The sequence below is a fragment of the Narcine bancroftii genome, chromosome 1 (genome assembly GCF_036971445.1).
Source record: "Narcine bancroftii isolate sNarBan1 chromosome 1, sNarBan1.hap1, whole genome shotgun sequence".
NCBI classification, from domain to species: Eukaryota; Metazoa; Chordata; class Chondrichthyes; order Torpediniformes; family Narcinidae; genus Narcine; species Narcine bancroftii.
The window spans coordinates 5,044,346-5,061,972 of NC_091469.1; positions in this window are offsets into that span (position 1 = coordinate 5,044,346).

A 17,627-nucleotide genomic window follows, 5' to 3' on the forward strand; every position below is an offset into this window, starting at 1 on the left:
GATAGGTATCTTAATTGTGCGGCTCTATAATAATTTTTAAAGTTTGGCAGTTGTAAGCCTCCTTGTTTATACCATTCTGTTAATTTATCTAGTGCTATTTTCGGTTTCCCCCCCTTTCCATAAAAATTTCCTTATTATTTTCTTTAACTCCTTGAAGAATTTCTCTGTCAAGTGTATTGGCAATGCCTGAAATAGGTATTGTATCCTTGGGAAAATGTTCATTTTAATACAGTTTATCCTTCCTATTGGTGTTAGTGATAAATCTTTCCAATGCTCTAAATCGTCCTGTAATTTTTTTCATTAGTGGATAATTGAGTTTATATAGATGGCCGAGATATTTATTTATTTGTATACCTAGGTATCTTATTGCTTGCATTTGCCATCTGAATGGTGATTCCTTCTTAAATTTTGAGAAATCCGCATTATTCATTGGCATTGCTTCACTTTTATTTACGTTAATCTTGTAACCCGACACTTCTCCATATTCCTTCAATTATGTAATTCTTTTATTGATAATTCTGGTTCTGTTAAGTATACTATAGCATTATCTGCAAATAAACTGATTTTATATTCCTTCTCTTTTATTTTTAATCCCTTTTATTTTATTTTCTGTTCTTATCAATTCTGCTAATGGTTCTATAGCTTACGCGAACAATAAGGGTGATAGTGGGCATCCCTGCCTTGTTGATCTGCTTAAATTAAATTGCTTTGATATATATCCATTTACTGTCACTTTTGCCAATGGCCCCTTATATAATGCTTTAATCCAATTAATATACTTCTCTGGTAAACTGAATTTTTGCAATACTTTGAATAAATAATTCCATTCTACTCTGTCAAAGGCCTTCTCTGCGTCTAAAGCAACTGCTACTGTTGGCGCTTTACTCCCTTCTACTGCCTGAATTAAGTTAATAAATTTACAAATATTGTCTTGTCTGTCTTTTTTTAATAAATCCAGTTTGGTCTAGATTTACCATTTTAGGTACATAATCTGCTAATCTGTTTGCTAATGGTTTAGCTATTATCTTATAATCTGTGTTAAGTAAAGATATTGGTCTATATGACGCTGGTGCGAGTGGATCTTTCCCTGTCTTTGGTATTACTGTAATTATTGCTGTTTTACATGAATCTGGTAAGATTTGCGTTTTGTCAATCTGGTTGATTACTTCCAGGAGGGGAGGAATTAATAAATCTTTAAATGTTTTATAGAATTCTATTGGGAATCCATCCTCTCCTGGTGTTTTATTATTTGGTAGTTTTTTTATTATCTCTTGTATTTCTACTATTTCAAATGTTTCTGTTAATTTATTTTGTTCCTCTATTTGTAATTTTGGTAGTTCAATTTTAGTTAAAAATTCATCTATTTTCCCTTCTTTCCCTTCGTTTTCAGTTTGGTATAATTGTTCATAGAATTCTCTAAAGTTTTCATTAATCTCTGTTGGATTATATGTGATTTGTTTGTCTTTTTTCCTTGATGCTTGTTCTGTCTTAAGCTGCCATGCTAGAATTTTGTGCGTTTTTTCCCCAGTTCATAATATTTCTGTTTTGTCTTCATTATGTTCTTCTCCACCTTATATGTTTGTAGTGTTTCATATTTTTTTTTATCTGCCATTTCTCTTCTTTTAGTTGTGTCTTCCTTCATTGCTAATTCTTTTTCTATATTTACTATTTCCCTTTCCAACTGCTCTGTTTCCTGACTGTAGTCCTACTTCATCTTGGTTACATAACTTATTATTTGCCCTCTGATGAACGCTTTCATTGCGTCCCATAGTATAAACTCATCTTTCACTGATTCGATATTTATTTCAAAGTACATTTTAATTTGTCTTTCAATGAATTCTCTAAAATCCTGCCTTTTAAGTAGCATGGAGTTTAATCTCCATCTATACATTCTTGGAGAGATGTCCTCTAACTCTATTGTCAATATCAAGGGTGAATGGTCCGATAATATTCTAGCTTTATATTCTATTTTTCTTACTCTATCTTGCATACGAGCTGATAACAAAAATAGGTCTATTCTTGAGTATGTTTTATGTCTACCCGAATAATATGAATATTCCTTTTCCTTTGGGTGTTGTTTCCTCCATATATCCAAAAGTTGCATTTCTTGCATCGATTTAATTATAAATTTGGTTACTTTGTTCTTTCTGTTAATTTTTTTCCCAGTTTTGTCCATATTTGAATCCAAATTCAGGTTGAAATCCCCTCCTATTAATATGTTCCCTTGCGTGTCTGCTATCTTCAAAAAAATATCTTGCATAAACTTTTGATCTTCTTCGTTAGGCGAATATACATTGAGTAGATTCCAAAACTCCGAATATATCTGACATTTTATCATTACATATCTCCCTGCTGGATCTATTATTTCCTCTTCTATTTTAATTGGTACATTTTTACTAATTAATATAGCTACTCCTCTTGCTTTTGAATTATACGACGCTGCTGTTACATGTCCTACCCAATCTCTCTTTAATTTCTTATGCTCCATTTCAGTTAAATGTGTTTCTTGCACAAATGATATATCAATTTTTTCTTTTTTCAGTAAATTTAGCAATTTCTTCCTTTTGATTTGGTTATGTATTCCGTTAATATTTAAAGTCATATAGTTCAACATAACCATTTCATACTTTGTTTATCTTCCCTTTCCGTTTCCTCATCATCACCTTTCCTTCTTATCCATTTCTGCTTTCTTGTTTTCAAAACACTTTATAAGACAACATTTCTAAAACATCAAACATTTTCCTTATTCTCCTATTTAAAACTTCTTTAACCCCATTCTCCCCTCCCCCTCCTGAGTTGCCCTTTATCCCTTGTCGGGCAACCACATCTCCCCTCTCTATTTGGATTTGTGAATTCACTCGCAAGCGTCAACTGATTTTGCAGTGACCATAACTCCTCCCCACCCAGCCCCCCCCCCCGGAAAAGATTTCAATTTTCATATATAACAAAGATCACTGTTTTAATTCCCTCCTTATTTCCTCTATTCCCTTTCATTCCCTTATTAATTCTTATCTATACTCTATATATTTTCCTCTAAATACGGATACACTCATGTATACACATATATACATACACATCATATATGTGTATATATATATATATATATATACACACACCCATATACACACATACAGATAGTTCGTGGTCATTTTTACTCTCATTACATGTCTTCATCTCTCTGCTTGTTTTGTAGTTGTTCTGAAAATTTTCGTGCTTCCTCTGGATCCGAGAATAGTCTGTTTTGTTGCCCTGGAATAACTATTTTAAGTACCGCTGGGTACTTTAGCATAAATTTATATCCTTTTTTCCATAGGATCGTTTTTGCTGTATTGAACTCCTTCCTCTTCTTCAGGAGTTCAAAACTTATGTCTGGATAGAAAAAAAATTTTTGACCTTTGTATTCCAGTGGCTTTTTGTCTTCTCTTATTTTCTTCATTGCTTTCTCCAATATATTTTCTCTTGTTGTATATCTTAAGAATTTTACTAAAATGGATCTTGGTTTTTGCTGCGGGTGTGGTTTTGGGGCTAGTGTTCTATGTGCCCTCTCTATTTCCATTTCTTCCTGTAATTCTGGTCTTCCTAGGACCCTAGGGATCCAATCTTTTATAAATTCTCTCATATTCTTGCCTTCTTCATCTTCCTTAAGGCCCACTATCTTTATATTATTTCTTCTATTATAGTTTTCCATTATATCTACTGAGCTAACAGCTCATGTGCCTCTTTAACTTTTTTATTAGATTCTTCTAATTTCTCTTTTAAGTCCTCTACTTCCATTTCTACGATTATTTCTCGATCTTCCACATTATCCACTCTTTTTCCTATCTCTGATATGACCATTTCTATTGTATTCATTTTTTCTTCTGCACTCTTAATTCTTCTTTTTATCTCATTAAATTTTTGTAATTGCCATTCTTTCACTGATTCCATATATTCTTTAAAAAAAAGATATATCCATTGTCCTGCCTTTCCCTTCTTCCATTTCTCTATGTTCTTCTTCTTCTTCTTCCACTGGGTTGGCCATCTGTTGTTTCCTTGTTTTCTTTTTGCTCTCTTCTTTCTTGTTCTCGTTGTTTTCTATGTTCTCTTCCTGTTGCTGTGTTGCAGCTGCCACTCTCAGCTCTGGAGATCGACTCCGCAGCTGTTCCCCCCTCCCGTCAGTGTTTTTTTCCATGCGCGGTTGCGCACTTTTACTTGGCTCCGCGAGCCATTTTTGTAGTCCTGAGCTCGGGACTTCCACTGACCTTAGTGAGTGGGCTTCTCTCTCCGCGGCGGGCCTCCTCGGACAGGTAAGGCCTTCACCTTCTTCTTCCGACGTTCTTTCATCTTCTCTTCTTCCCGTTGCTTTCGACTTTTCTCTCTTCGCTGCCATTTTCTTCTCACCTTTACTTTTACTTTGTTTTAATTTTTATTTTTGTACCTTTGTGTTTTGTGCGTTTCTTTTCAACTTTTCTGGAGAGGGCTGGAATTCCCTGACCGGCCACTACTCCATAACGTGACTCCATTATTCAGGAATCTTGATGGCAGCGGGGAAGAAGCTATCCTTGTGTTGTTGATTGCTTGTCTTTAGGCTCCTGTACCTTTTCCCCAATGATAGCAGAGTGAAGAGGGCATGACCTGGGTGGCTGGGGTCTTTGAGGATAGAACCTGCTTTCTTAAGACACTGCCTCATATCCCCGGTAGATTGGAGTCTGGTGCCTGTGATGTCGTGGGCCAAATTAACACCCCTCTGGAGTTTATTCTTGTCCTGAGAGTTGGCGCCTCTGTACCAGGCAGTGATATAACCAGCCAAAATGCTCTCCACAGTACACCTGCAGAAGTTTATGAGAGTCTTTGGTGACATACAGAACTGCCTCAGACACCTCATAAAAGTATAGCTGATGGTGAGCCTTCTTTGCGATTGCATCAATGTGGAGGCTCCAGGACAGTTTCTTGGAGATATTGACAACTAGGAATTTGAAGTTCTTGACCCTCTCCATTACTGAGCCCTCAATGAGGACTGGGCCGAGGAGTCACATAATGTAGTGGCCAGAAGGAGAATACCAGCCCTCTCCAGAAAAGAAGAAAAAAAAGTGAAGAAAATGCAAAGCTCAAGAAATACAAAACACAACAAATAAAAGATAAAGGTGTGGAGAAAAAGAAAATGGCACCTAAGAAAGAAAAACCAAAAACAATGGGGAAAAAAAGAAGGAAAGACGCCGGAAGAGAAAGGAGAAGGCCTTACCTGCATGAAGAAGCAGGGACCTGCCATGGACAGAAGAGCCCACTCCCCGAGGTTAGTGGAGAACCCGCAGGGTCGCGACCTCCTGACCACTGGACTGCAAAAATGGTTCACTGAGCCAAACACAGGTGTGCAATGCGCACAACAAGGAAAAGGAGAACACTGACGGGAGGGGGGGCCACCTGTGGAGTGAACCTACACAACACGACCAGCTGAGAGATGCCCAACAGCAGGGTTCTCAGCTGGAAGAGGAAAGCAACGGGAAAGGAAATGATAAGAAAGAAAAACAGGATCAGGAAGCTCAACAGATAACTAGCCCAGAAGAAGAGGAGCAACATCAAGAAGCCACGAAAAAAAAACACCCAACAAACTGAGGCAAGCAGCTCAACAAGAAAGTCAGAAGAGACACAGATACAAGGAAGAGAAGTAGAAGACACAGACCCAAGAGCAGACACAAGAAGAACACCAAATTCTGCACAGAGGAATAGAAGGTAAGCATTTTTTCAAGAACAAATGAAAGCATTAAAAGAGTGGTTGACACTAGAATTTAGTGAAATGAAAAGAAAAATGAAAGCACAGAACAAAAATGAATAGAATAGAGCTGGTCGTAACAGATGTAGGGAAAAGATTAGAAATTGTGGAAGAACGTGTAATGGCGGTAGAAATGGAAGTGAACAACTTAAAAAGAAAATTGGAAGAAACTGATAAAAAAGTTAAAGAAACACAGGAGTTGTTAGCTTAGAAGATGGATATAATGGAAAACTGTAGTAGGCAAAACAATATAAAGATAGTGGGCCTAAAGGAAGATGAAGAAGGCAAAAATATGAAAGAATTTATAAAAGAATGGATCCCAAAAGTCCTGGGAATGCCAGAAATACAGGAAGGAATGGAAATAGAAAGGGCACACAGAACACTAGCTCTGAAACCACAGTCACAACAAAAACCAAGATCTGCTTTAGTAAAATTTCTGAGACACTTGACAAGAGAAAATATATTGGAGAAGGCAAGGAATAAAATTAGAGAAGACAAAAACCATTGGAGTACAAGGGTCAAAATTTTTTTTTTTACCCAGACATAATTTTTGAACTCCGAAAGAAGAGGAAGGAGTTTAACACAGCAAAATTGATCCTATGGAAAAAAGGCTATAAATTTATGTTAAGATATCCAGTGGTGCTTAAAATAGTTATCACGGGGGAGCAAAACAGACTGTTCTCTAATCCGAATAAAGCACGAAAATTTGCAGAACGCCTGCAGGACAGAAAGAGAGATTAAGAGATGTAACAAGAACGACGACAAACTACATATAAAGAGGTAAAAATAATGTATAAGTAAGAACTAGAAAAGGGAAGTAAGGGAGAAGGGAGAAAAAGAGGAGGGGAAAAAAGATAAGAAAAGAGGGGGAGCTTTGCTTTAATGTGAAGATAAAAGTTTTCTGGAGGGGGTTGGGTGGGAGAGAATAACAGTCACTGCGAAATCAGTTGACACTTGCGAACGGGTTCGCAATCCGAATGGAGAAGGGAGTTGTGGTTGCCCAGTAAGGGATAAGGGGCAACTCAGAGAGGGGTGGGGGGACACTTGGGGTTAAGGGAATTTTAGATGTGGGAGTGGTTGAAGTATTTTATGTTTTAGAAGTGTTGTCATACATTGAGTACAAAAAAGGAAAATTGAAAATGGGGAAAAGGGGAAAGGTGGTGGTGAGGAAGCGGAAATGAGGTGTAAACAGAATATGAGATGGCCATGTTGAACTATATGACTAAATATTAATGGAATACATAACCAAATCAAAAGGAAGAGGCTATTAAATTTACTGAAGAAAGAAAAAAAGATATAGCATTCGTGCAGGAAACACATCTAATTGAAGTGGAACATAATAATTTAAGGAAAGACTGGGTAGGGCACGTAACGGCAGCATCATATTAATTCAAAAGCCAGAGGTGTGGCTATATTAATCAATAAAAATGTACCAATCAAAATAGAGGAGAAAACAATAGATCCAGCAGGGAGATATGTAATGATAAAGTGTCAGATATATTCAAAATTCTGGAATTTGGTCAATATATATGCACCTAATGAAGATCAAAAGTTTATGCAAGATATTTTTTTGAAGATTGTAAATATGCAGGGGAATATATTGATAGGAGAGGATTTTAACCTTAATTTGGACCCAAAGATGGATAAAACTCAACAAAAGACTAGCAAAAAGAACAAAGTGTCCAAATTTATGGTTAAATCAATGCAGGAAATGCAACTTCTGGATATATGGAGGAGGCAGCACCCAAAGGAGAAGGAATATTCATATTATTTGAGTAGACATAAAACATACTCAAGGATTGATCTGATCCTGTTGTCAGCCCATATCCAAGGAAGAGTTAGGAAAATGGAATATAAAGCTAGATTGTTATCTGATCATTCACCCCTGTGATTAGCAATAGAACTGGAGGACATCCCACCAAGAACTTATAGATGGAGATTAAACTCCATGCTACTTAAAAGACAGAAATTTAGAGAATTTATTGAGCGCCCAATTAAAATGTACTTTGAAATAAATACAGAAATAGTGAAAGACAAATTTATATTATGGGATGCAATTAGAGGGCAGATAATAAGTTATGTAACTAAGATGAAAAAGGACTACAATCGGGAAATAGAACAGCTGGAAAGGGAAATTTTAAGTACAGAAAAAGAACTAGCAACAAGGAAAGATACAACAAAAAGAAGAGAATTGGCAGACAAAAAAATAAAATACGGAACATTACAAGCGTATAAGGTGGAGAAGAACATAATGAAAATAAAGCAGAAGTATTACGAGCTAGGAGAAAAAACGCACAAAATACTAGCTTGGCAGCTTAAAACAGAACAGGTTAAAAGAACTGTATTGGCATCAAGGAAAAAGGACAAACAAACTACATATAACCCAACAGAGATCAATGAAAACTTTAAGGAATTCTACGAACAATTATACTGAACTGGGAATGAAGGGAAAGAAGACAAAATAGATGAGTTTTTAGCTAAAATTGAACTACCAAAATTGAAAGAAGAGGAGCAAATTGATAAAACCATTTGTAATAGAGGAAATACAGGATATATTAAATAATCTCTTCTTTCTTTGGCTTGGCTTCGCGGACGAAGATTTATGGAGGGGGTAAAAAGTCCACGTCAGCTGCAGGCTCGTTTGTGGCTGACCAGTCCGATGCGGGACAGGCAGACACGATTGCAGCGGTTGCAAGGGAAAATTGGTTGGTTGGGTTTTTCCTCCTTTGCCTTTTGTCAGTGAGGTGGGCTCTGCGGTCTTCTTCAAAGGAGGCTGCTGCCCGCCAAACTGTGAGGCGCCAAGATGCACGGTTTGAGGCGTTATCAGCCCACTGGCGGTGGTCAATGTGGCAGGCACCAAGAGATTTCTTTAGGCAGTCCTTGTACCTTTTCTTTGGTGCACCTCTGTCACGGTGGCCAGTGGAGAGCTCGCCATATAATACGATCTTGGGAAGGCGATGGTCCTCCATTCTGGAGACGTGACCCATCCAGCGCAGCTGGATCTTCAGCAGCGTGGACTCGATGCTGTCGACCTCTGCCATCTCGAGTACCTCGACGTTAGGGGTGTGAGCGCTCCAATGGATGTTGAGGATGGAGCGGAGACAACGCTGGTGGAAGCGTTCTAGGAGCCGTAGGTGGTGCCGGTAGAGGACCCATGATTCGGAGCCGAACAGGAGTGTGGGTATGACAACGGCTCTGTATACGCTTATCTTTGTGAGGTTTTTCAGTTGGTTGTTTTTCCAGACTCTTTTGTGTAGTCTTCCAAAGGCGCTATTTGCCTTGGCGAGTCTGTTGTCTATCTCATTGTCGATCCTTGCATCTGATGAAATGGTGCAGCCGAGATAGGTAAACTGGTTGACCGTTTTGAGTTTTGTGTGCCCGATGGAGATGTGGGGGGGCTGGTAGTCATGGTGGGGAGCTGGCTGATGGAGGACCTCAGTTTTCTTCAGGCTGACTTCCAGGCCAAACATTTTGGCAGTTTCCGCAAAGCAGGACGTCAAGCGCTGAAGAGCTGGCTCTGAATGCCCATTAAATAATCTACCGAACAATAAAATGCCTGGAGAGGACGGACTCCCAATAGAATTCTATAAAACATTTAAAGACTTATTAATTCCTCCTCTCCTGGAAGTAGTGAACCAGATAGAAGAAACATAAAACTTGCCAGATTCATGTAAAACAGCATTGATTACAGTAATACCAAACACGGGGAAGGATCCACTAACACCAGCATCATGTAGACCAATATCTCTACTTAATTCAGATTATAAGATAATAGCAAAACTATTAGCAAACAGATTGGTCGACTGTGTACCAAAAATAGTAAAACTAGATCAAACTGGATTTATTAAGAAAAGACGGACAACGTCTGTAAGTTCATTAACTTAATCCATGCAGTACAAGGAAATAAGATACCAACAGTGGCTGTTGCTTTAGACGCAGAGAAAGCCTTTGACAGGGTAGAATGGAATTATTTATTCAAAGTATTACAAAGGTTCAACCTACCAGAGAAATATATTAATTGGATTAAAGCATTATATAAGGGACCTTTGGCAAAGGTGACAGTAAATGGATATATATCAAACCAATTTAAATTAAGCAGGTCAACTAGGCAGGTATGTCCACTATCTCCCTCACTGTTCGCTTTAGCAATAGAACCATTGACAGAACAGAAAATAAAATAAAAGGGATAAAAATAAAGGAGAAGGAATATAAAATAAGTATATTTGCAGATGACATCATAGTATACTTAACAGAACCAGAAATATCAATAAAAGAATTACATAAGAAATTGAAGGAATATGGAGAAATATCGGAGTACAAGATCAACGCAAATAAAAATGAAGCGATGCCAATGAATAATGCGGATTACACAGAGCTTAAGAAAGAATCACCATTTAAATGGCAAACACATGCAATCACATACCTAGGTATGAGATTAGATAATAATTTAGGCCACCTATACAAATTAAATTATCAGCCATTAATGAAGAAATTACAGGATGACTTAGAACATTGGAAAGAATTACCACTAACACTGATAGGAAGGGTAAATTGCATTGAAATGAATATCTTCCCAAGGATACAATACCTATTTCAATCGTTACCAATTCCCTTAACAGAGAAATTCTTCAATGAACTAAAGAGAATAATAACGAAATTCTTATGGAAAGGGGGGAAACCAAGGATAACGCTAGATAAATTAACAGAATGGTACAAACAAGGTGGTTTGCAGCTACCAAACTTTAAAAATTATTATAGAGCAGCACAGTTAAGATATCTATCAGATTTTTATCAAACAAGGGAAAAACCAGATTGGACCAAGATAGAGCTTGATAAAATAGGGGAGAAGGTACCAGAACATATACTTTTATAAGTGGGATGAAAAACTGGTGCAATATAGAAGTTCACCAGTACTGCACCATTTACTCAACATATGGAAGAAGATTCACGTAGAAAGGAAAAAAACAAATTACCCACTACCAAAATTATTATTGATGCAAAATCAACTAATCCCTTTCACAATAGATAACCTGTCCTTTAGAGAATGAGAGAGAAAAGGAATTAAAAGGATAGAAAATTGTTTTTTGGAAAATAATTTATTATCATTTGAACAAATGAAGTACAAATATGGAATAACTCATGGTACAATGTTTGTGTACCACCAACTGAAAACCTACTTAAAGGACAAATTGGGAAGCAGGCTGAGGTTACCAGAAGGAAGCAGCTTTGAATATGTGATTACAGACACAATGATAATTAAAAGATTTATAACAAACATGTACATCAAGCTGCAAGAGAAAGAAAATAATGAAATAAGCTATAAACCCAAACAAAAGTGGGAAAAAGATCTAAACATAAAGATAAAAAATGAAATATGGGAAAAGTTATGCTCCGGAACTATGAGAAATATAAATACGAGGTTACGCATGATACAATATAATTGGTTACACAGGCTATATAGCACGCATCCTTGGGGTGTGCCTCTGTTAATGATGAGGAGGTGACGTTTCCAATTCTTCCAATGGTTTTCCAATGATAAAGTCAAGGATCCAGTTTCAGAGTGGGGTACAGAGGCCTAGATTTTGTAGCTTCTTGACCAGCACTGAGGGAATAATGGTATTGAAGGCCAAGCTGTAGTCGATGAGTGGCTGTTTTTGAGGTGATCCAGAGCTGAGTGGAGAGCCAGTGATATTGTATCTGCTGTGGAGTGATTGTGATGATAGACGAATTTCAGTGGGTCCAGATCTTTAATTAGATGCATGTTAATTCTGGCCATGACTAGCCACTCGAAGCATTTCATCACAGTAGAAGTTAGTAGCCTCTTTAAAATTGCAGTGTCTGGGTAGCCCTCCTGAGACCTGGGTGCAATTACTGGGGGAAAGGTGCTGGAAGCGCCTTTCAAATTGCAGTAAATGACGTGTCATGCGCTCACAGGAACTATCGGCATTCAGTCTTCCCCCACCACCCCCCCCCCCCCCCCCCCCCACCCTGGCTGTTAGTTGCTACCTCCACAGTCAGTCGCCACATAGTGGCCCCCGGTCCCCATGACAGCAACCTCTCTCCCCCCACACCCCCTGTGGCAGCAATCTCTTCCCCTCCCCCCCCCTTGGCAGTGACACTTCTGCCAGGGGTTTCCCTGTGACACCAGTGCACAAGTGCTGACATCACCAGAGTAACTGGGTCGGCTATTTCCCCTTTCAAACCATTGGAGCAGGACACCCGGATGAGTTTTACTGGGTTCTGGATTGTTAACCATGCAAATTGCCCAGTTAACCCCATTTTACATGGTAGTTTGAAAGGACCTAGTGCTACTGGGCGGTAATTGTTGAGGCAACTCATGCTGCTCTTCTTGGGTACTGGGATGATTGATGTCCTTTTGAAGCAGGTGAGAACCTCTGACTGCCACAATGAGAAGTTAAAAATTTCCTTGAACACTGGCTAGAAGGTTGGTGCAGATTTTCAGTTCCCTGCCTGACACCTTGTAAGGATTCACCCTCTTGAATGATGTTTTGATGTCGCCCTCAGAGACAGATATCACAGGGTCCTCAGCCTTTTCAGGCATTGTTTGGTGGTTCTTCTCAAAGTGGGCATAGAAGGTATACAGCTCATCAGGTAATGAAGTAACGCAGACATCCATGATGTTCACCATTGTAGACTGCAATGGCCTACACTCCCTACTATAGCTGGTGTGTATTTGTCTCTGTTTCTAGTTCCTTCTGGAATTGCTACTTTGCTTCGGAGAGGGCCTTCCGCAGGTCGTACCTGTACTTCTTGTAAAGATCTTGATCCCCGGCCTCAGCAGGTTGCGGATTCTCTGAATCATGCAGGGCTTCTGGTTAGGGAACACCTGGTATTTGCGCGTGACCACACTCTCATCCGTGCAGGTCTTGATGAAGATGGTGATACGTGTTGCATATTCATTCAAGTCTATGGATGTTCTTTTTGTTTTGAATATTTTATTTATATTTTCACACAAGCTTGTACAGCCATATACAGTGTCATGCCAATAATGACATTTCACATTCAAATATACATATATTTATTTTCTTTATGAGCATATAAGCCTATGTCTCTATCAACACCTCTACCCCACACATAAAACGAGAACACTCATTCAAGAACTTCAACCAACAACAACAAAACACCAGGAAAATAAATAAAAAATAAGGGACAGGGACAGGGAATGTCGCAGCTCAATGGGTGGCCTCTGGGCTGATAATCATTCCTGACTTTCCTTGATCGGGATCGGTGTGAGGGAGAGGAAGCCTCAGCAAGGAGCAGGGAAACCAATCACCGCCATGCATCTATGTAGTGCATATGTAGCTGCCAGATCTTGTGAAAGGTATTGTATTTGTTTCTCAGGTTATGTAATTTTCTCCAGGGGAATGCAGCTCTGCATTTCCTAGTTCCAGCGTTCAATACTAAGACTCGAGTCGGACTTCCAAGTTGCCGCAATGTACTTCCTGGATACTGCCAATGCGATTTGAAATTTGGACAGCTTCATTGTAAGCCTTATGTTCATTATGTTTCCCAGCAGAAACAATTCTGGGTCCTGTGAGAATCGTTTGCCTATAATTTTATCCAGGACTTGGGCTAGACCTACCCAAAAGGGCCTCACTTTGGTACATGACCAGGTTGTGTGCACAAATGTTCCGGTCCCAATGCCACATCTGAAGCATTGATCCAAGAGTTCTGGTTTTGACCTGTTTATTTTCTGCAGCGTTAGATACAGCTGGTGCAAAAAGTTATACCACGATGACAATGGTCGTGCTTTCCCGGCACAAGCCGGACCACCATCTCTCATCATTTGCAATGCCCAAGTCTGACTCCCATCTTTCTCTTAACTTATGAAGGCCCAGTTTGGGTCCCTCCGCTCCTCCTTTGAATCAAGGCCTCTATGTTACTGCATCGAGGGAAGGCCATACTTGGACCCAATGTGTCCCGTAGAAAAGTCCTTATTTGAAGATAGCAGTGGAATGTCTGATTTGGCAAAGCATATTTATTTTTTAGCTGCTCAAACGACATTAATTGCCCCTGCTCGTAACAGTCCTCTATGCACCTGATGCCATTACAGCGCCAGGTGTCCAGGATCTTGTTACCTACTGTTAATGGTATTCATTTATTAGGAGTCAGGGGTGTTTTTGGTGACAGCTCCACTTTAGTGTTCAGATACTGGTTAATTTTGGTCCAGATGTTTTAGTATGGGGCTGCCCTTCTTCCCTGACGCAATTTGGTGTCCCATTTGAAAATGAAATCCTCTGCTATTTTCTCGCCCACCAGTGCAGATCAATTTGTGCCCAGGATGATACACCTCCTCCCTGAAAGAGAGAGGTGATGTATCTCGGCCCCCTCCTTCAACCCCACTATTTTGGTGTTATTTCTCCAGCTGAAAATTTCCAAGGAATCTAGCTTTGTTCATATCCGATCCCTTTCTTTCATCAAAGAATCAATTTTCCTCCCCATGCTATTAATAGTGTCCTTTGTTACCACCACTCTCTCCTCCACTTCTGATTCCTTTCCCACTAATCCTGTAAAGGCCCCCTGTACTTCATCCAACTTTTTTGTCATAACCTCAGCCATTTTATCCATGGCCAAGGATAGTGTGCTCTCCATGAGAGTAAGTGCCTGCATAACATCATGCAGGGAAGGCTCTGAGCCTCCCTGTTTGTTTTGCCTCACTGTGTCTCCTTGCAAATTCCCCTCTCAAGGGTCATTGCTACACAGCCCCCCCCCTCCCCCCCCGCAGTCCCCAACCTCCTCATTGTCACTGCTGCTGCTGTCTTCTCCAAAAGATCCAGCACTGGACCCTCTGCTGCAGCTCCTGTTTGTAGCCACCCCGATGCCGCTCAAAGCCACCTCCACTTCATCTATCCTGTGGCCGGATCTGCCGCCAGACTTCCTCTTCACGTCGGGTCTGACTCTGCCCAATGCTTCCCGACGGATGAATCCGCAGTCAGGACCCAGGTAAGTGCTGCTTCCCTCCAGGTCGGGACCAGTAGCGGCACCCCCGACCTCTTTTTGCATCAACTTGTGCTCTTCATGGCACTCTGCTCGTCTGTGCCTCAGTCTTAGCACCCGCCAAGACCACTGCTCGGATCCCAAGCACCGGGACTCGTGCAAGCATCGCTCTTCTCAAGGTCGGGTTTGGCAATGGCCTCCCCGACCTCTTTACACGCTGACTCGTGCCCCTCTGCAAGGTGCTCTGCTCCCCTAACCTGCGGCCTTCATGCCCATTGGGACTGCCACTCTGCTCCCATGCTCCACCGGGTCGCTTGATCCGACACCCACACTGTGGGAGGTGGGGAAAACTGGACTTCTCTCTCCCTCCACCAGTGATCTAGACTGTCTGCTGCAGTCTGACAGCCTGGGGCGACATTTTCTTCCAGGAGGGGGTCCTCCTGTTCAACAGAGCGACCATTGGAAGGGGGCGCTCTTTCAGCAGGCCTCGATGTGGCACCGCCATTTTCTTTCCCACGAGGTGCCTCCACACCAGGTCCTGGCTTCAAAGGCTCTTCTCTCCCATTTTTTGACATTTATTTTGTTATATTTATATTCTGCACGAGTTCCCAAGTCTTCTCATGGTATTCGGGCAATTCTTCAGAAGTTTTGCTAATTTTTTGTCCTGGCTTGGGAGCCCCAAGATTCCACCTCCTACTCCCTCCACATCATGAGACCCTCCTATGGATGAGTCCTTGAATATGTTCCAGTCCTCTGATTCAAAGCAGTCCTGCAGACGCTCCTCTGCCTCCCTCGACCACACCTTCGCTGTCTTCACCACTGGTGCTGTAGTCTTCAGTCTCTGCTTGTTCACTGGGAGTAGAAGTACAGCCAGGTAATCAGACTTGCTGAAGTGTGGTCATGGTATGGCTCGGTATGCATTTTTCATGATGGTGTAGCAATGGTCGAGTGTGTTGGTTCCTCTAGTCTCGCATGTGATGTGTTGGTGGTAGTTTGTCAGAGACTTCTTCAGGTTGGCCTGATCCTTGAAGAATTACTTGAAGAAGTCTTTTAAACTTGCCAGGATCCTGACAGTTTAAAGGGAGCCTGAGAAACATTGCTGAATGAATCAGATGCCAACACAATTGAAATACATCAGAGTTTTACCCTTATATTGAGGCCCAAGCTTGAGAAGCACCCAATTTTCCGTTTTCTGGACTCCATGTTGAATTTTCAGATTTTAGGTAACATGATCACTCTTTCTGTCTGTTGAACTGGTAATTTCCAGTTGTCATTTTTTCTTGGTTTTAATTTTTTTATCAGTATAATCTAGCTAGAGGGAATGTAGAAAAGATTCACAAGATAAGGTATAAGAGTGTCTAAAACTAGAGGACATGGATTTAAGGTGAGAGGAGAAAGATTTAAAGGAGTCCTGAGGGGCATGTTTTTACACAGAGTGATGAGCATATGGAACAAACTGCCAGAGAAAGGGGTAAAGTAGGGACGGTCACAATGTCTAAAAGATATTTGAACAATTACATGGGGAAAAAAAGGTTTTGAGCAGGAATAGCCAACTTTTAAATTTTTAGTTTAGACATTCAGAATAGTAACGGGATTTTGGCCCATGAGTACCTGCCTGGCATAAAGGTTAACTGGGCGGCACAGACTTGTTGGCTGAAATGTCCTGTTACTGTGCTGAATGTCTAAATTAAAAATTATACAGTTGGCCACCATTGGTTTAGAGGAACATGTGTCAAAATAGATAAATGGGACTAGCTCAGGAAGGCACCAGTTTTACATTCCTTTCTTCATGAAGTACCTACTGTCTTTCTCAATGATTTGTTGCCTCCAGACTTTTGGCTATTCTGGTGACTTTTGGTTGACAATTTATTTTCTACTGTAAGTAAATGAGCTCATTCATAACTACTGCCTGTATCCCATCACGTCTGCTTGCTGACTTACATTGACTCTTATCCCATTAAAGCCTTGATTAAAAAATTCCAAAGCCCCTTTTCAAATCCTTTTGAATCCTCAGCTATTAGCACAGCATGGATCCAGAAGCAGTAATATGATCAGTGAATAGGTAAACAGAACTGCAGATGTTGGGGTGTAAAAGAGTCCCTCTCAATCTGAAAATGTGACTGTCGATTTCTCCACCCTGACCACCCGCAGTTTGGAGGAAAAACACCTCATTTTTCATCTGGGCATCCTCCAACCCCAGGGCATGAACATTGAGTTCACTGTTTTCCACTAATCAGCTTGCCTTTCCCCCCACTTCCCCCCCCCGCCTATCTAGTTATTCCAATTTCCTACTTCCTTTCTCTCTCTCTCCACCTAGCCTATATGCCTCTCCCCCCCCCCACCGCAGTGTCCCCTCCCTCCACCGATTGTCTCGGACCCTCACCAGACCCTCCCCCCTTCTCCCTTTTGTTCGGATATCTCTCATGTTCCCCCACGCCTTGATGAAGGGATCAAGCCCAAGACGTTGGTGATCTATCTTCACCTTTGCTACATAAATGCACTGTTTGACCTGGTGAGTTTCTCCAGCATTTGTGTGTTTGTCCATTTCTCCCTGATCAGCTGAGTACCCCCAGTTCCTCTTTCATAAATAGAATGCATTTTTGTGGTGTTGGATGTCAGATAGCTCAGACACTAAGGAAAGATGCTGCTGGAGGTATCTGTGGGTGTGAATTAAACCAAGGACCTAACTGCTGTTGAAATTGTGCACCTATCAGTGTTCCAGGAACTGATTAGCATTACACTTGATCCGTTGAGTGTCCTCTACGATGAGATGTTCTAATTTGTGCATTTTGTTGATAACAATGTGAATTTAATTTCTTGGTGCTCTTCAGTATCATGAAATATTTTGGCCTAGACCACATTGTTAGAGGTGAAACCAATCAAATTACTCAAAGTGATATTAGTAACATATACATGGCAC